Source organism: Eleutherodactylus coqui, unplaced genomic scaffold (assembly GCF_035609145.1).
Source record: "Eleutherodactylus coqui strain aEleCoq1 unplaced genomic scaffold, aEleCoq1.hap1 HAP1_SCAFFOLD_899, whole genome shotgun sequence".
NCBI classification, from domain to species: Eukaryota; Metazoa; Chordata; class Amphibia; order Anura; family Eleutherodactylidae; genus Eleutherodactylus; species Eleutherodactylus coqui.
In genome coordinates, this window is record NW_027102379.1 from 1 (window position 1) to 20,289 (window position 20,289).

Consider the following 20,289-nt stretch of genomic DNA (forward strand, 5'->3'; position numbering starts at 1 on the left):
CGGCTGGACTAATGGGTTGAGGCCAAACAGTGACCTCCAGGACTGCCAAGTCTGGTAATATTCCCAACTAGTAATAACACGATTATGTGTTACAAGTACAAGTAAATCAATAATTCATCTGTGCACCAAAATGGATCTATTAGCCCCTTCTCCTATAAACAGTATATAAACAGATTAAAATGGAATGTGTAGGCCCTGTAAGAATGGTAGAGGGTGATGGGGAGAAAGCAAATCTGTTAAAAGGTTTATTCCCCAGTGCATTCACACAAGTTAATAAAATGTTAGATGAAATGCAGAGTGATTTTTCTTGGACATAGAGTGACCAAAAAGGCGCAATTGTGGCATTGTGTAATTTCTTTTTTCTGACCGCGTCCACCCTGCAGGATAGATAATGCATTATTTTTTAGATCAGACTTTTACATTAGCGGCGGTACCAAATATATTTGGGGGGTTTTTTTGCTTGTATTTTTTAATTATAAATACAAGAAAAGTTGTTTTTTTTTTAACTTTTAGTATGTTTTTTACAATACATTTTTTTTTGTCCCCTTAGGGTACTTGAACTTGAGGTTGTTTAATCGACTTTAACATTTGATGGAATACTTATTGCTGTATATGGTATTTTTATCAGCATTCTATTATGACGGGCCACAGGGAGCCCTGAGGGCTTCAAAAGGCCTTGGGCTGCCATGACAAGCGAACAGCACCTCGCAATCTCATCACGAGGGCGCCGTTCGGGACTCTCAATCTCCGATTGGATATTTATAGGGTTAACCATCGGTGTTAGCGCTCACGCTGATCATGGCAGTTGTGGTGAATTATCAGCTGTCAAAAATAGTCGGTATTCACCATCTCTGGAGTAAAATTGGCTCCCAGTCCCGCTCCACACAAACCTTCCCCAGGAGGGCGTATATATACGCCCTTTATGGTGAAGGTGTTCAATTTTAAAACATCTGTCTTCGTCAGACCATCCCTTTTTTTTTAATAGAAATCAATAGTGATCAGCCCTGATCCGGCTGCTCTGATGCCCGGTAATGTCATGTATTTATGGGTTGTGCTGCCAATGCAGAAATTGGTCTTATAGAGCGACACACATACAGAAGGATCCGGAGCCGGGAGCCACCTTCTATGGCATCCACAGGGATTATAGTCAGGGGTTTATGTTTGGTCAATTTCACTTTTGCAGTCTCTTAAAGGGATTGTCCAAGAGTTTAAGAAATAAAGCTAACAGTAAAATGTTATAAAAATAGCAATCATTACACTTCCGTTAAATCACCCAGCACTCTGGTGCCGATGCTCCTGGGGTCCCAGCCATTCTTTATTCTCCTGGTGCAGTGATGCACTATACTTCTGGTTAACAACCTCAGCCAATCCGAGGCCTCAGTAGACATGTGCCATACATGCTAGCATGACTGCCGAGGCCAGTGATTGGTTGTAGTGGTCACATGGCTGTGGTAGTCACATCGACAAGCCAATTGCTCTACTATCTTTGGCTGTCATGAATGGAGAGGTAGTGCACACGCATGACCACCAGTCCGAACATTCATGGACATGTGAAAGTTCCTAATTTCTTGATCGTTGGGATCCATGCAGTCAGACCCTTGCCAATCAGATGCTTATTCTTTATCCCTAGGACATTCCCTTTAATCATATCTTAGAAGTTACCCATATGTTCCTGCACAGAGGTCTTTAATGTCTTTTACACCCCTTACATGCCCTAACACAGCAGAAGACCGGGATATTGGCGTGTAGAATGACTTTTCCCGGCGCGGATCATACAGCAGCTATATGGACAGTCCCTCTACGGGGATCACTGCTCTCACACCCTCGGTGTATATATATTTGCAGTATTTAATCATCTTAGAGGGCATTAGGCTTGAAATGATTAAACCCATTATACAGCACTTACCTGTTTAGAACGTTTATAGTGTTCTTGCTGATGGTTTTGTTGCCTTTCGTACAAGTCCGGGATTAGAGTATATTAGAAGCATCTTGGATAGTACTAGGTAGCAGTTACGTCTTCGATATATAAAGTACTGGCGCATCGCTCACACGGATGACTATATTTACGGATATTTCACTCTATACAGCGCGGTTGCAGGAAATGCGCTTTCAACAGTAACTGTCTGCTTGGCACAAATAATACTGCATATCCTGGCCTGCCAATCTTTGTCAGAATTGCTAATGAGATTACAGGTTTTAGCATTGCAAGAAAGCATGCAAGTCTCTTCTAAATCCTACCTCTGTGTCTTTTCAGGCAGCTTAAGGACAGGACCCATGAGAAGAGATTGAAAGCGGCAGCGCAGTCGTGAGTGGTCTGCTGTTGTTTTGGTGCCAGTGACTCAAGCATCAGCCGCCTAGTGGGAATAGGAGGTAGAGCATGCTTCAGGAGAGCCGTGCAAGATATTGTGTGACATCTTAAGAGCTAAACTTGGAGTCAACATTCCTATAGCTAAGGATACCCTGAAGAGTCAACATGGCCACCTCACGGCTCGCGAACAGAAGCACCAGGGACATCGCAAATGTGATGCAAAGGTTGCAAGGTAAGTGACCGTCAAATAAACTGACCTTTAGCGCATTATCACTTTAGAATACGCCTCTGCTCTGACAATCGTAGCTGGAGCCGTCCAGGTGTCATGGAAGCCAGAGGCCTTTTTTTCATGCACCCACAGAAAATAGTGGGCATTCTTGAACAAAATCACTCAAAATAGAACCTGCTGCAATATTTTTAATCTTTACCATTGGTACGAGCAAAAAAAATTCACAGGAGCGTATATCGGCCGCCGTTTTCACGGCCGGCGATATACACTACCATTTGAGCTTTCTTCTTCTTTTCCTCCCTCTCAACAGCTCTCTACATCTCTACTCCCTTCTGACTGTTTGCAATGGGAGGGGTGAGACGGAGGTGGAGCTAAGCTGCTGCCCCCTCCCCACCTGTTCTCCACAGCCATTGCAAACAGCCGGAGGAGAGGAGAGGCAGTGAGTCGGGGAGGGGGAGGGAAAGTGGAAGACAGCTCAGATGGTAGCATATATCCGCCGGTCGTGAAAACGACGTCATGGCTATCATAGATAGTAAACAAAAATTATTTTAAAAATTGGTAAAAAAAGACAAAACAATACAATAAAATTATACACGTAAAAAAGAAAATGACCCAAAGCCAACACCAACCCAAACCGTCATCGTATGCATCCTGTAATCCGAAGCTATACAAAAAATATATATCTAAACATCCAAAGCAAAATGAGGAACCCCTTCCTGTACTTTATTTTAGCGTAAATAAACTAAGAAAAAAACAGGTATAAATTTCAAAAAATCTTTTGAAAAAAAATAGAAAAAAAAAGTCATTGAAAAAAGATATAAAAATAGCCCCATATGTCAGGGGAAAAATTATGTTGGTAGCTGAAGGAAAAACAATAGGGCAGTAAAACCAGCACATGGGTAAATTCTTTAAAAAGTGTCCAGTCCCTAAGGTGCATAACAGCCTGTTCCTTAAAGGGTTTTACTAATTAAAACCCGATAATAGCACATTTTATTTTTGTAATCTGTTTTTATTTTCCGATTTGTAGATTTTTCTTCAATTCTATTATCAGTACATGACTATGGGGCCGCCCATTCTGCATTCAACCGCATTTAGAGATACGCTTTACAGCAGCCTCATGGATCATTTACACAACGGACAGGAAGGGACTCATTGCTTCTATGGGAGACTGTTCTAGACATGTGCTTTGACATGTTCAATGGTAATTTCGCAGGGAGGGGGAAGAGGTGAGCTGTGACCATTACCTATTTTAAATGGTACACCCTGTTTTATCTACATGTATTGTAGGTGTTACCTTTCATTGCAATCCTGCCTGTGATAATAGTGACTGCTGAAAAGTTTTCCGTACAGAACAGGAAAAGTTGGGTTGATGATCAGTATGAAAATATAGGATTTTAGGGATTTTTTTTTTTAAATACAATTAGTGACCAATTCTTTTCTTTTTTAAAGGTCACCAAAAAATCTTATGATTCTTACAATTCTAAACATTCTCATTAATCATTGTGTCCCCTGTATCAGCCTCAGCAGTAATAGTATTACTATTGAGGCCTTTGTGCGGGTCACTGTTATTACTGAGGCCACTGTGGGGAGTCACTATTATCACTGAGACCAATACAGGGGACAGTATTACTACTGAGGGTCACTGTTATTACTAAGCGCGACAGTAGAGGGGACAGTATTACTACTCAGGCCTCTGTGGGGGTCACTATTACTACTGATGTCAATATAGAGGACAGTATTACTGCTGCGGCCAATATATATATATATATATATATATATATATAACATTATTGCTACTGAAGCCACTGTGGGTGTCACTATTATTACTGGGGCTGATATAAGGGACACTATTACTACTGAGGCTGATGTAGTGGACACTTTTACTACTGACGCCACTATGAGGGTCACTATTACCACTGAGGCCAACACAGGGGACAGTATTACTACTCAGGCCTCTGTGGGGGTCACTATTACTACTGATGTCAATACAGAGGACAGTATTACTAATGAGGCCACTGTGGAGGCTACTGTTACTGCTGGGGCCAATAAAGGTGACATTATTGCTACTGAAGCCACTGTGGAGGTCACTATTACTCCTGGGGCTGATATAGGGGACACTATTACTACTGGAACTGATATAGGGGACACTATTACTACTGAGGCCACTGTGGGGGACACTATTACTACTGAGGCCACTGTGGGGGACAAGATTACTACTGAGGCCATTATGGGGGACAATATTACTACTGAGGCCATTGTGGGGGACACTATCACTACTGGGGCTGATATAGGGCAAGCACTATTACTATTGATGCCACTCTGCAGGATACCTTAAGCTGACTTAGGTTATGTTTATACTTGGCGGAAATGCTGTGGAATGTGGCAAATTATGCAGCATTTCTGCTTCCAGGTGCGGTCGTTTAAAGCTCTTTTTTTTCTTCAGCGCCGTAGAAATATGGCGCTGCATTAGAAGTCTGTCGCAGGTCTCTTCTGCCAGAGGGAGCAGGTGCTCAGCTGTCAGATAATGGCTGAGCACTTGTTCTAACAGTGGGGACTGAAGATACCTTTTGTTACACGCTATTTAACTCTTTGCACGTTGCAGTGTAACGGCGGAATATAAGAGGCAGATAAAGGAAGGGGGCTCCCTCTGTCACCTATTGGACCCTCGTAATGTGATTACGAGGTCTCAATGGGTTGCTATGGAACCCTGAAGCTTGGATGTAGCCTCCGGGTCTGTGGCCGAGGAGGCTCAGCCTCTACTAACCTCATAGGCTTTCTAATGCACTACTATACAGAAGTGCAGGAATTACATACATTGACACCGATATGTGTCTGTCATGTTGTGCTACTGGGACCTGTAGTGCTACGGGTTTCCAGCAGCACATTTCCACAGGTGTGGGATGATTGAGCTGGCTGGTTGTGTATTGCTCCAGCTAGCCAACCTCCACCGGTCTGTTGCACATATATACCAGCCCCTCTTACTAGAGGGTTCTAGTCATTTGTCATTTATATCATTCCCTCTCAGAACTGTGGAGCTTGGCATCATGCATGTTCTGCTTTGGTGTTATTGCACACATGAGGTTCTGGGTAGGATTCCCTTGTCTCTTCGTTGGTGAGAACAGTGACATGTTCAAGGTCTGTATGTAGGTGTTTACACATTAGGTGTGAATTGTCCAGTTCAGTGTGTGTTACTGCCTGTCGCCATCTAGAGGACGTGGGCTTGTGGGCTTACATATTCTGGCCAAAATACAATCCCTTGTGTGTACTAACTTGTTAGATATTTCCATCTGTCTGGGTGTTGTAGTAGATTGGTGAGTATTTTGGCACTTATCGTTCAGTGTACGTGCATGCACCGACATTTATGAATTACTGCATATTTACTGTGAATAGAGGCAGATGGGCCGGAAAGATCCCCAGCCGCCTCCACCTCCATTCACTGAGCGATGATCAGGCCTCATGCAGACCGCTGGGTCGGATTCCGCTGCGAGAATTCTCACAGTGGGATGCGAGCCGTGCTCCTGCAGTGACCCCCGCGTCTTACCTCCTCCAGCGTCTACTCCGCTCTGCTGTGTGCCGTCTTCCGCCCAGCCGGCACATGTGCAGAGCAGAGGCGGCGCGCCAGAGGTGACACGATTTGTTTACCGCGCGGGTTTTCACTCGGTCAAATCGCGGCAGTCTGCATAGAATTGCATTATCTAATGCAATCCTATGGCAGCGTGCACGAGCGGAAATTCTGTGGGAAATCCCGCTGAAGAATTTCCGCCTGTGTGCATTTACCCTAAAAGCGCAGAAATGATCATCACTGTGTAAAAGGACCCTAACTCCAATCACCAAGGCCTTTTCAACAGTTCTTCCTAAAAACTCCAAAGCAGAGAAAAAGCCCTTTAAACTCCCTGGTTCTCTTGGGGCTCATTCACATGACAAGATTACAGCTTCTTGGAGAATGTTTCCATGTATACCGTTCCCGACAGACGTGCACAATAGTGTACAGGGGCTATAAACCTTTGTACTAAGGAATTTATAGCCATATTGCCAAATAGGTCCATAACCGGGCTCTGCTGTGCACATAATGGGGTTTGAATTACGGAATCTGCAGTCGCCTCCTGCACGGACAATCCACAGCATTCTGCACCAATTCAAGCCAATAGAACATTCGCATGTCCGCTCACATTGTCCGCTCCCGTGTCCTTGCTAGGCGGTGATGCGGGGAAAGCAGAGGTATAAAAAACTGTAGTGCACGTGTCTGATGTCGACACGCACGAACTATCCGCAGTACAAAATAGAAGATGAAGAGACAGGTACACGGTGTCACCGGCCGGGCACAGGGCAGGTCATGGTGCAGGATCCACATCTGCAATCAGACCCGGTCGTGTGCAGCCGGCCTAAAATAGATGGAACCAGAAATCTTGGTGACGCATAGGACTCCTGACTAGAGATGAGCGAACACGTTCGGCCCCGCCCCTTTTTCGCCCGAACACCGAACTTTGCGAACACTTCAGTGTTCGGGCGAAAAAAGTTCGGGGGCCGCCGTGGCAGCGCGGGGGGGTGCGGCGGGGAGTGGGGGGGAGAGGGAGAGAGAGAGGGCTCCCCCCTGTTCCCCGCTACTGCCGCCCGCGCCGCCGCGCATCTCCCCGCCCCCCGGCGGCACACGGACCTTTACGCGCGAACACTGCAGTGTTCGGCAAAGCCGGTGTCCGGGTGCGGATGTGTCCGTAACGGACATGTTCGCTCATCTCTACTCCTGACCACCGATATAATGACCCGAACTAAAAGTCCTTGGCAGTAAAGCACAATACCTTAATAGCGATGCTCTTTTTAATCATATTGTGTTGTCTTCTTCTCACACCATAATGCTGGGTTTCCTCAGGACGGCTTCACGGTTTTGCCGCAGCAAAAAACTGCCAGATTTTTGCGGGATAAGTGCAGCTTCAAAACCTACAGGACTTAGCCTCGGGTTTTGGAGCGGCTTAGCCACATGCTTTTCCATTGCGTCCAGCTCTCCCATAGAGAGGATCAAGGCCGCAGCGAAAAAAAGAATTGATATGCTGCATCCAAGGAAACGGCGCCGTAGCGCCAGCTAATGCTGGTTTTGCCGCAACAGATTGTCCGCCCCGTGTGGATGAGATTTTTGACAAGTCTCGTCCACATGCCTGGCTAATTTTGGTATTAGCGGCCACAGCGAAATTCTGCAGGGAAATTTCGCTGTAAATCCGCCCTGTGTGAACCCAGCCTAAGTGGTGTCCCTGTGGTACATGCACTCTTGATGATCCATCAATTCTCCTTAGAACTCAAAAAGACAGATGTGATCTGAGGGCTCAGGCAGACGGGTGTTTTTTGCTGAGAATGTTTTTGGCGTTTGCGATCCGCATCTATATAGAACCAATGCTTTTCAATGGTAGCGGTCACATGTCCGATATTTACATGTGCATAAAATTGACACGTACAAAAGAACATATGGGTGTCAATGGATGTGGTCACATGTTTTTTTTTTATGCGCGAATATACGCATGTAAAAAATGTCTGTCTGTCTGAGCCCTGAAGGTTGAAGGGGCATAACTACAGGCCCTTTTATGTGCAAAGGTAATCTTTCAAAGGACTGAAACATTGAAAGATTTAGCAATCTATTTGTATAAAGTGTTAATGGACATTAACACTTTATCAGCTTCATTTGCATGTAAAAGAACCTCTAGAAGTTGTTTGCAGAGACCAGTGTGTGTTTAAATACACTCCAAGCTGTGCAAACAGCTGCCTGCACATTCCATTATTCTCCTCCTGGCTAGTGTAAACATACCACAGGGAGAACATCCTGCAGTCTATTGAAGGATGAGTAAAATACGTTCAAACTGAGTATTTTTGCTCAGTCTTTCAGCGGCTGCATGATGAATTTTAAGTTTAGCTAAAATCCATCGATCAAATTAAAAGTACACAATGTCTGCGTTTACATGTAGCGATTATCGCTCATTTTTGTCTGAGAGAACATTAAATAAGGGCTAATGCCCATTGCCGAATTTCTGCCACGTTTTACGCGGCGGAAATCCGCGGCGTTACCCCGGAGCTATTCGGTTCTATTGAACCTAACAGCTAAATGTTCACGCTGCAGAATTCCGCAGCGTGCAACAAACGGTGGCATGCTCTATTTGCCATGGGAATATGCGTGGCCGGCTTCCATTGACATAGCCGTCATGCTATCCTTCGGAAGTATCGCGTAAAAACGCGTGCCTACCTGCATCATCTGGCACTGCCGGCGCATCATGCACTGTACTGCGTATGCGCACCGGCTCGAAGGACGGTAACAGCATGGCGGAACCGGAAGCTGAGTGTTAGGGTTTTCCGGGGCGCCGTGGTGGACTCCGTTGCAATATTCCACTAGCGGAGTCCGCCACGGCTGTGGGCATGAGGCCTAAGACATCCAATAGAAATAAAGACACTGACACAAAGGTTTATGGAGGGAGAAAGAACATTTTATTTCTAGCTGTAGGAAATGGTAGATTTTATTATGAGGTATTTTGAGGCTATTGATCGAGAGGAAGGCGAAAACCCTTTGATAGGAAGAAGCCAATTATCCTTGTATAAAGGGGAAAAATTCCTTCCTGACCCCAAATATGGCGATCAGAACAAGTCCCAGGATCAAAGCCGACATCTGACCTGACTTATTAGAATGTATTCTTGTTGTCAGAAATCTAAATAAATCTCTTACCATTTATTGTTTGTGGGGAATCTAAAGTGTATTGAACTAAACCTGTTTATAGACTGTGTTGGTCCAGAGGAAGGCGAAAACCCCCTTGAGGAAAGAGCCAATTATCCTGTTTTAAGGGGGAAAAATTCCTTCCTGACCCCAAATATGGCGACCAGAATAAATCTCAGGATCAAACGCCAGCCGCTCACCTCCTTGGTGTATGTGATGTCAGCTAAAGATTGTGTTTCTTTATGTTTATATTATGTTATTTATGTGGCTGATTCCTTATAAATAAGACCTAACCCTATTTAAGGCTGTGAGTTGATCCAGAGGAAGGCAAAAACCTCATTGAGGTATGAGCCAATTGTCCTCAAGTTGGAAAAATTCCTTCCTGACCCCAAATATGGCGATCAGAGCAAGTCCCAAGATCAAAGCCGACATCTACACCTATCTGTGTGTATATTTGTGTCTATGTATGTGTTAGTGTCTACACTAGTGTCTAACCTTCATGTATGTGGTGCGTGCTGCTTACCTGGCCTGTGCCGAGGTCTTACTAGTAACCAGGAGTTCAGGGATAATAGTCACTCGGGCTATTGTTCCTGAACTCGCCAGTTACCAATCAAGCACAGGCCGCTCCTGGGGGCGTAGAGGGTCTTCAGGAGAGGATGATGTTCGATGCCAGCCGAAGGATGCCAAGGTCGGGGTAGCATGATGGTAATACGCAGGATGCAGTTGGTGGAGAGAGGATGTTGTTGGTAAGCCGGGGTCTTCTACAGCAGCAGAGTCGTGTGTTCAGCAGACAGTTGTCGTGGGCCGAGCCTACAAGACATAAGAAGGAATTGTCAGTGTTACCAGTTGTGGATATAAACCAGTGAACTACTGTAACATGATGACTTGTATCAGGATCTGATTGGGATCTGATATAAAAAAGTTATTTTCTGCAACTGTGTCTTTACTATGAGGTATTGGGAGTTTTGTGATTGTGGAAGCCATAATAGAGGCCATATTGCTGGTCTTAATATATTTTCCCCAAAGTCCTTTGCTATGTTAGAGGAAATGGTTTATGTATTAAGCTTTCTACGGTATGTGAAGTTTTGCTACAGTGTATGGATATGATTGTAGGTGTCCTGTGTGTATAGGTGTACAGATATGTATGTGTGAGTGTGTATAGAGGATACTTACCAGATGGTCGTGGCTTCCTTCACAATCGGATTCTTCTCGTCATCCTAAGAAGAAGTAGAGACATGGTATTTACAGGAGCAATAATAATGTTATTATATGACCTCCTGAGCTGTCTGACACCAGAGGAACAATGATAATCAACACAGAGGTCTGCCTGAAGAACATCAACCCTAGAGGAGGAAGATCTTACCGGGTCCAGCTTGGTGAAGTGTACGAGAATCCGTCCACAGGGTGAAGGGGTGTACCACCCTCCGGCCACGGCAGGTCTCGATTCCTGGGAACTCTGCTGAAGGGTTTGAATGGCGGCTCTGCTCTTTTCATCTCCAGCTCCTCCCAATTCACGGTGTTGAAGAATCGGTGACCTCTGATATTCTTGTGGACACCCAGCCTCTTCTTTGGCTTCTTCCGCAGCAGTCTCTTCAGAAGATGCTTTACGTCAGCATCTAGCCAAGATGGGAATTTTGGCTTCTTTCTGGTGATGGACTTGATGATCTTTCTCCTGGAGGAGCCGTGGTAGAAGGGGGACTGTCCTGTCGCCATCCAGGATACGACAATCCCCAGGCCCCACCAGTCGACTGCTGCGTCGTAGTCCTTCTCACGAAGCACCTCTGGGGCCATGAATCTATAAGTGCCTGTCACTCCGCTGATCTTCTTAGACGGGACGACGCCGTCTTGGGCCAGCCCCAGGTCAATCAGGCGGATGTGTCCATCTCCGTCCAGCATGATGTTCGCCGGCTTTATGTCACTACAATGAAGAAAAGTAAAAAGGTTAATCTGTTGAGTGATGCAGTAATAATGTAGTAGAGAAATAATGTACCACAGCTTAACCAGTCCTAATTCAGGACTCTGGGAAAGCTGGGTACATTATCTTCACCAGGGAAACAGGGAGATGTGGGAAAGTTGTGCTTACCGATGGATGATGTAGCGTCGGTGCAGGAACTGGAGGCCGCATGCAATCTCCGCTGTGTAGAATCTGAGAAAAGAGTGTAGTATCAATGACATGAAATAAGTCCCCGACGTCATGTCACCATCATAGTGTCACCTGTACGCCCTCCACTCTTCTATATCTGTCATGTCGCCCTCAGTATCCCCCCGTCTCCTGATTAGTCATTTACTCACCTGACATGGTTGATGTCCAAACTGCCGCACATCCTGATCATCGCCGCCAGGCTTCCTCCGGACAGATACTCCGTGATGAAGTAGGCCCGGTCTGCAGACTGCTGTGCGGCATACAGATGGTAGATGAAGGGGCAGTCTTGGGCCTTCAGGAGTATCCGCCGCTCTCTCCTTATGACGTCTGCCTTGCTCTTTCCTCTGTCAACAACCTTGATGGCCATGAAGGTGTTCCTTCCAGGAAAAGATGCCAGGACCACCTTAAGAAAGCAGATAAGAAATTATCACTGACAGCGGCCAGAAGGGAAAATCATATATATTTATCACATGGTGGATTTATCACTAGGCGCTTTCACATGGCCAAGAAGATTGTGCAAATTAGAACCCCGTTCTTTTGAATGGAGTCATATACATGAGCGTTTTTCTCTTTTTGTCCCGCACCGCATCTTGGTGCAAGGAAAAAAAATTGCAGCATGTTTTCTTTGCATGTTCCTCAAAATCCATTGTCTATTGTTTTCAATGGGACAGGAAAACAGATTGTATGGCGTGTGATGCGAGGTTTCCCATTGACTGTTTCTGATAGCCGGCCTCCTGCTGTGACAGCCGGGGTGCAGAAGGACAGTGACCCCTGCTGTTAACTCCTTACATACCACGATCTATGTAGATCACGGCAAATTAAAGGATTCACAGAGGAAGGGCGCTTTCCTTGTGATGTCATTGGACCCTTGCGATGTAATCGCGGAGGGCCGATGGGTTGCGATGGGTGGCAGGATGCTAGATAGAGGCGTCTTGCTTTACTGTTGCCTATGATTGTTTTTACAATCGATAAGGTTGTAATAGTAATCATAGCTGCTATGGATCAGGTCCCCTTCAGGGACATAAACAGTGTCAAAAAGCAAAATTAAATAAGTACATTTTAAAAAGCCTTTTTTTGCTCATTTTCCCCTATTTGTATGAAAAAAAAAATTAAGAAACCCCCCACATGTGGTATCATTGTGTCTGTAATGAGCTGTGCTATAATTTGAGCAAACTATTAATTTTGCGCAGCAAAAACCGTAAAAAGAAGGGAGCAAAATACTGATATGTGGAGGAGCCGTCACTGCGCCATTCCCAGAAAATAACAGTCATATAACTTACCTCGCTGAAGCTTCCTCTGCCCAAGATCTGAAGGGCGGTGAAGCGCTTGATGTCAAATCCGCGGTCTGATGGTAGAAGGTCCTGGCTGGTGCCTGGTCTTGGCTCCTCATCCTCTCCACTCCTCCTCCTCTTTATAGCTGTGAGTCCGCTCACGCTCTCGTCTTCTCTTTTGCGCTTTTCGACGTCTCCTTTTTGTCCATTGGACTCCATTTTTCTCAGTCCTGTAATCTTCGATCCAACCGCTGCCGTCGTCAGTTGAAAGGAAATGGCAGTTGGCCGATTGGAGGTCAAAGGTCAGTGAAGCCGCCAGTACCAGGCTTGCCAGTACTTTGCCTGCCAGTACCCTGCTCTGCCATATACACTGTGATGTGGCCACCATGAGTGATGGTCTAGTGCCCAGGGAAATGGAGAAAATCATAGCTGGTTCTTCCAGTGCCACATTATTAGTAGATGGGCAGGGATGGCACTTGATGTCTGGGTTGGCAGTGGTGCCCATAGTTCATCAGAAACTTTTGGAGTTTTATAAAACTTACGGTTGATTGGAAATTGAAATGAACCCGGCGGAGGAAAAAACATAAATTGTACTAATGAGAGGAATAATAAAGTCTTGTGAGAGGTCATTTAATAAGTGTCCATCATCCAGATACATGATGTGTATCTCCATATGTTACAGCGGGCAGCGCCCTCGCCAGTGCAGATCTGGGTGTAGCGGGCGGAGATGCTTCTATGGAGGTCATAGATGGATTTATCCACAATGGGGATTAATGCTGAGGTGTCAAATGATAGAAAGGGGTCATACAGAAATGTTAGGAGGATGTTATAAATCTACGGTTGCTGTGTGAGTTATTGTTGGGGGTTGCAAATTGGCGCAGTAATACGGTATTATAGGACTTTTTATTTACACTGAGACAATAAAGACTATTTTATTAGACAAGCTTGTGAGTGCAATCTAAAGTCTGGGAGAATAAGAGGTTGTGTGCAAGATATAGTCAGGTTTAGGGCAACGACAGACGAGCGTGTAACGTAACACGCTCACTCCTGCACATTTTTTGCGCAGTGAACGAGTGTATTTAACATTCACGCCTGTGCAAATATGGAGTGTATGTCCGCAGGCTCCATTCGTTCACACAAGCAGTGGAATCACCGCACCCTGATTTAAAAAGCTAATTTGCCTAACGTGGATGATTGCAGATCTGCACTGCACTTAGTGCATACCCGCGTAGGCAGATGTGCGCGCTTGCCCACCTCACGTGGGACTCTATGGTGCACAAACACGCACAAGATAGGGCAAATACAGCCGCAATGAGCCCGTTTGCAATCAATGGGTTCTATTCTCTACATATCGCACTCATCTGTTTAAGCCCTTATATAAGCTGACCAGACGTCCCAATTTAGGCAGGACAGTCCCACTTTGGGACCCTGTGTCCTGCCTTTCCTAGGGTCCAAGCTCCCTGGCTTGTAATCAGTCAGTGGCGCTGCGGACGGCAGTGTGTGCATCCAGGATCCTTCTCCCCTGACCGATCCTCATTTGTTCCACAGGAGGAGAGGAGAAGGGAGGAGGTGTTGCTTTGGGTGCACACACTTCTGCCTGCAGCAGCGCTGAGAAGAGAGAGCTCTGTAGACCAGGAGAAGGGTAAGTATATGGGGGGACACTATTACTACCAAGGCCTCTGTGGGGGTGGGGTCCCCATTACTAGTGAAGCCACTCTGGGGGATACTATTACTACTGACGCCACTCTGTATGTGGCAGCATACCTCAAGCTGACTTACTGTATGCTTACAGGTGGCAGAAGTGCTGCAGACTGTCCACGGTAGAAATTTCTGCTGCTAATTATGCAGCATTTTTGCAACCAAAAACAGTCAAAATCCGCACCCCTGGTGTCATTCTTCAGCCTAGCATACTGTATTACTAGGGGTTTGAACACATGCACATGATTTTGTTCCTTTAAGCGGCCGTGATAATCACGAGACAATTGATTTCAGCTCTTTTCTCGGGAGTGAATACTACGTCGCACCTATCTTCCCCCAATTATTTTCAGCCTTCTGCACAATGGCATGGAGTTTGAACGGGCCGAGAAGGGGGAAAAACCCTCCATTAATGCGCAACTATGCTCCGTACCGGCGATCGTAGTTGTGCATAAGCCCGTGTGATGTTGCCCTTGTATATTTATATAAAATGTGTGTGTTTAGAATATATATAATATATGTGTATTCATATAGAGTCTCATACTTACCCATCCAGCGTGGGGCCGCACAGAATTAGGACATGCTGCGATTTATCATAAGCCAGCATTAGGGCGCCTACCCACTGGCGATTTTTTTTTTTTTTTTTTTTTCCTGCGATGCTAAATTGCGTTTTGCGTTTTTTCTGAAGAGCAATTAGCATAGAATGTGTTCTTGTCCATTTGTTGTTTTTTTTTCGTTGCGTTGCAATTTTTCACATAGGAACTGTCAGTTGCATATGTCTCCTTATTTTTCTCTTAAAGGGGTTGTCTCGTGAAATCAAGTGGGGTTCAGCACTTCTGTATGGCCATATTAATGCACTTTGTAATATACATCGTGCATTAATTATGAGCCATACAGAAGTTATTCACTTACCTGCTCCGTTGCTAGCGTCCCCGTTGCCATGGATCCGTCTAAATTCGCTGTCTTCTGGCGTTTTTAGACGCGCTTGCGCAGTCCGGTCTTCTCCCTGGTGAATGGGGCCGCTCGTGCCGGAGAGCTGGTCCTCGTAGCTCCGCCCCGTCATGTGTGCCGATTCCAGCCAATCAGAAGGCTGGAATCAGCAATGGACCGCACAGAGCCCACGATGCACCATGGGAGAAGACCCGCGGTGCATCGTGGGTGAAGATCCCGGCGGCCATCTTGGTAAAGGAAGAAAGAAGTCGCCGCGAGCGCGGGGATTCGGGTAAGTAATAAACTTTTTTTTTTTTTAAACCCATCCCTTGGGTTTGTCTCGCGCCGAACGGGGGGCCTATTGAATTAAAAAAAAACCCGTTTCGGCGTGAGACAACCCCCTTAATGCACCCATGATTGTCAATGGAAATTAACGAAAAACGCCGCGAAAAACGCTGCGTTTTTCACGCACGAAAATCAGCAACGCCAGTGGGTAGGCGCCCTTAGAGTGCATAAACTAACGCAATCCTATGATAGCGTGCCAATCCCGCTGCAGAATTTCCGTCCGTGGGCATTGTGCCTAAGCCGTAGCATTGGCCCCATAATGCCACAATGCCCAATATCCTATCGTAATTCTAATCTTTCTTTTTCAGATGAGCAAGAAGCCGTTCAAGAGAACATTTACCAAGTGGATGAATTCCCATTTGGCCAAGGTAGCTGGTCATGTAGTTACATTGTGTAAGAGGACATTCCACATGCTTTAGGGCTCAGTCACACCAGCAAAGTTTTCCTGCATGTATAGGCGCGTTTCCGAAACGAATCTATTAGAACCAATGCTTTCTAATGAAAGCGGTCACATGTCCGTTTTTTAGAATTCTTTAAAATGCGCACCTACAAAAGATAGGACGCGAGTGAAAATACACCCGGTCACGTGATTATTTTCTACATGCCATGTGCTTTTATTTTTTTTACATGCGTGAAAAATTTGCTTGTCTGACTGCGCCCTTATAGTTGTTACAGTAATTAGAACTTCTCTCGTTAGTCTGGCCTCCTTCTACACTACTTTATCAGGATGTTGTAGGGGAAATGTATTAACTGATGTTTGCCGGGTTTCTGGTGTAAAAAGGTGACACATTTTGGCGCATGCCACATATTCAACCTTTTTCTGTTTTGTGGCTCGATCGCCATTTTGCAAAGGTGGTCAGATATTGAGTGTAAATTCTGCCATCTTTTGGTGCATCTTGTTTCTGCGGCGTACACAGTGCAGCAAAAATGACGTGAGAACTATATTCTATGGGTCAGTACGATTACTAACATAAAAAATTATTTTTATTTTTTGCTTTACCACTTTTTTTTCCAAAGATATTTTATTTTTTAAAATTATTTTCTTCCGCAATCTTCTGACAGCCATACCTTTTTTTTATTTTTCCATCGACATAGTTCTGTGGGGCCTCATTTATTTTTTAGCAATACCAAATAGATTTTTGTCTTTTTATGTAGATTTTTTTTATTATACATCTGGTAAAAGGTTTTTTTTTTTTAAACTTTTATTACCTTTTTATTATTTTAATATTTAATAAAATGTAAGTGATTTACACTTGTTTTTTACATGTGTAATACACAGTACTAAAAGCCCATTTACACTGCGCCATTCAGGCACACATGATAAAAGACGCAGCATGTCCTCTATTGATGCATGAGATACGCAGCGAGGACATCTTCGGATGGACGTGTTTTTTCAGGTTTTGTTTTTACTAGCGGGATTCTCGTGCGTTAATACTACCTATAGTCCGCCTGCTTTTTTTGACAGGAGCCGTGTGATCATCATCAGTCACTGTAATAGGAGGAACAAAAAAAGGTTTGGTACGGTGTTAGCCAGCAGAGCAAAATGTGATTGTTCCCAGCAAGAAAACCATGTAATCTTGGAGATATGATACCTTTTAATGGCTAACAAAAAGACATGATGTTCTAGCGAGCTTTCAAACCTACTCTGGCTTAATGAAATAGATGTGAAGAGGAATACATATATACACTCATACATATGAGAAGGTACAGATCTGGTGTGATTAATGTGCACTTTAAACAATATATACTGGGGGTGGGGTGGCGGGGGGCTAGTTACATAATGAATGAGAAATGAATTCACTGGAGTGGGCCTTTAATACTCTCTTTACGTTAAACATTCTTGCACGCACTAGCAGGGGGGCCCCTACCGTGAGGCAGCAGTTTGTAGGACCCCAGAAGGAGGAGGTTGCTGCCCTCTGGTGAAAAAAAAAACAATTGCCACCTGTTGGGTGGGCAGCAACCTGAGAAGCATTTTACTCACTTAGGCTAACTTCACAAAAAGGGCGAGCGCAATATGGGGCCATGAATCCCACCCCTATATCACACTCTCCGCTATGTCAAATCCCTGAGGATGTGAGGCGTTGTCACGTGAGAACAGCCTCGTATCACTTCAGGGATGCCGGAAACCTCCGCCGTGACGGACAGGAGTTTCTGACATTGATTTTAATGGGAGACCTCGCATCGCGTGCCCCTAGCATGTGGTGCAATGCTGCCGCCGGGACCATAAAATGACATAGGGTTTAGAATCAATTTCTGCGTATACAAATACGAATCTGCCCTCAGGGTCCCTTCTGACATTTATGGGGTTCCATCTTAATGATTTGTGAATAAGGAGTGAGACTCATCTGGAGAAAGAAGTATGAAAGGAGTGACATGTCCACTGTACCCACGTTTTTTTAAGGGTATCTGCTTTATCTATAGTGAGGTGAGTCTCTTGCAAACCCACAATCTGGGGATTAAATTGCTTAGTATAAGACAAAACTGCTTTACGCTTATTAGCGGTGCCCAGGCCTCACATGTTCCAACTAAGACATGACAGCGACATTGGGAGACATAATGACATATAGCACAGTCGGGTTTTCCAAGTAGGGGAGCATATTACCCATATTAGAAAGAAGGATATAAGCACAGACCTACTTGTAACTTAAAATAAACTGTAACAGCTTAAACAACTAAGAATTGACATCCCGCTTAACAATAATGTGTCGCAGGTGTCTAAAAAAAAAGAGTAAGCTACAATCTATTTTGAAAGTAGCAGTTGTTGTGAGTGGGGGACATTCCAATGGCCTATCGGGGATTGGTTTATGTGATAAAAAATTTTTTTCCCTTTAAGCATGGCTTCAGGCTATTGCCGCAGCGGTGGCTACCCGGGGACGAGCCCACAATCCGGGACAGCGTAAAGGCTAGGTGACATATCTCTTCATCCCAGCCATATACAGTATCAACCATAGGCCAATGGATCATGGGCCCAAATGTTCTTTGCAGAATTTACATTGCATAGATCAGAACTCGGGACTATGCAACGTCGGATGACGCAAGGTGCATACGGAGCCACTCCATGGCTTCAGTAGGGGAATGTAGAAAGATCACTTTATCATTTGCTGCAATCCGTAAACGGGACGGGTATGCCATAGAGTATGGAATGCCTCTATCCTTGAATCTCTTTTTTATTTCCACGAAGGTGGCTCTTTGTTTCTGCAGATCCGCCGAAAAATCAGGGAAAATAGATCTCACTGAGTTGTTATATTTAACCCCTTAGTGACGAAGCCTGTTTGCGCCTTAGTGGTGGAGCCAAATTTTGGAAATCTGACATGCGTCGTTCAACGTGGCATAACTCCGTAAAGGCTTTACATATCCCAGTGATTCTGACATTGTTTTTTCGCCACATGTTGTACTTCATTTAGATTGTAAAAATAGACCGATATAATTTGTGTATATTTATTAAAAGTACCAATATTGGAAAAATTTTGAAAAAATTGTCATTTTTTCACATTTACAACCGTAATATCTCAAATATGTCCAAACATACTGTACAAATTTTTGATAAGATATGTATTTCCATCTGTTTACTTTATTCTGAATGCACACTTGAAAAACTTTTGTGTTTTTTTTTACCATTTAGAGGACGTACACATTTAACATTACTTTTCAGCATTTTGAGGAGCACTTTGTTTTCCTGCACCAAGGCAAGTTTGCAAAGGCTCATAAGTGTCAGAATAATAGATACACCCACAAATGACCCCATTTTAAAAACTACACTCCTTAGTGTATTCACTGAGGGGGGTCATGAGTATTTTGACCCCACCAGTTTTTTTCAGGAATTAGTTCAATTTAGGGGAGAAAAAATAAAATTTCATATTTTTGCAAATATGTCATTTTAAAGACATATTTTTTTCCTATAGAGCCCATGAAAATGAGGATTTACACACCAAAATGGATACCCCCGTTTCTCCCGTGTTCAGAGACATACCCATTGTGGCCCTAATCTCATGTCTGGATGCATAACGGGAGCCAAAATGAAAGGAGTAGTCGGTGTCTTTCAGAACATAAATTTTGCTTGAAGGCGTTTTAGGCCCCATAGCACTTTTGTAGAGCTCTTGAGTGGCCAAAACCAAAGAGAACCCCCACAAGTGACCCCATTTTGAAAACTAGACCCCTTAACGAATTTATCTAGGGGTGTACTGACCATTTTGACCCCACAGTTTTTGAATGAATTCAAGCCAAGCAAAAGGAAAAAATTGTGATTTTCGTTTTTTTGTCAATTCTGTCATTTTAAAAACAGCTTTTTTTGTACAGCACACGCATGAATGAAGCCTTTCACCCCAAAATGGATACCCCTGTTTCTCCCGTGTTCAGAGACATACCCATTGTGGCCCTAATCTCTTGTCTGGATGCACAATGGGGCCCAAAACGAAAGGAGTAGTCGGTGGCTTTCAGAACATAGATTTTCCTTGAAGGCGTTTTAGGCCCCATAGCACATTTGTAGAGCTCTTGAGCGGCCAAAATCAAAGAGAACGCCCACAAGTGACCCTATTTTGAAAACTAGACCCCTTAACGAATTTATCTAGGGGTGTACTGACCATTTTGTTCCCACAGTTTTTGAATGAATTGAAGCAAAGCAAAAGGAAAAAATTGTGATTTTCGTTTTTTTGGCAATTCTGTCGTTTTAAAAACTGCTTTTTT

General features: G+C 44.5%; 1 long non-coding RNA gene across 1 annotated transcript; it reads left to right on the top strand.

Annotated features, from left to right (window-relative positions):
• Positions 1-24: 24 nt before the first annotated feature.
• On the top strand, positions 25-16,110 carry LOC136602487 (uncharacterized). Its single transcript, XR_010789521.1, has 3 exons — positions 25-54; positions 2,255-2,540; positions 15,915-16,110. It is a non-coding gene; the product is annotated as an uncharacterized lncRNA (long non-coding RNA).
• Positions 16,111-20,289: the final 4,179 nt, after the last annotated feature.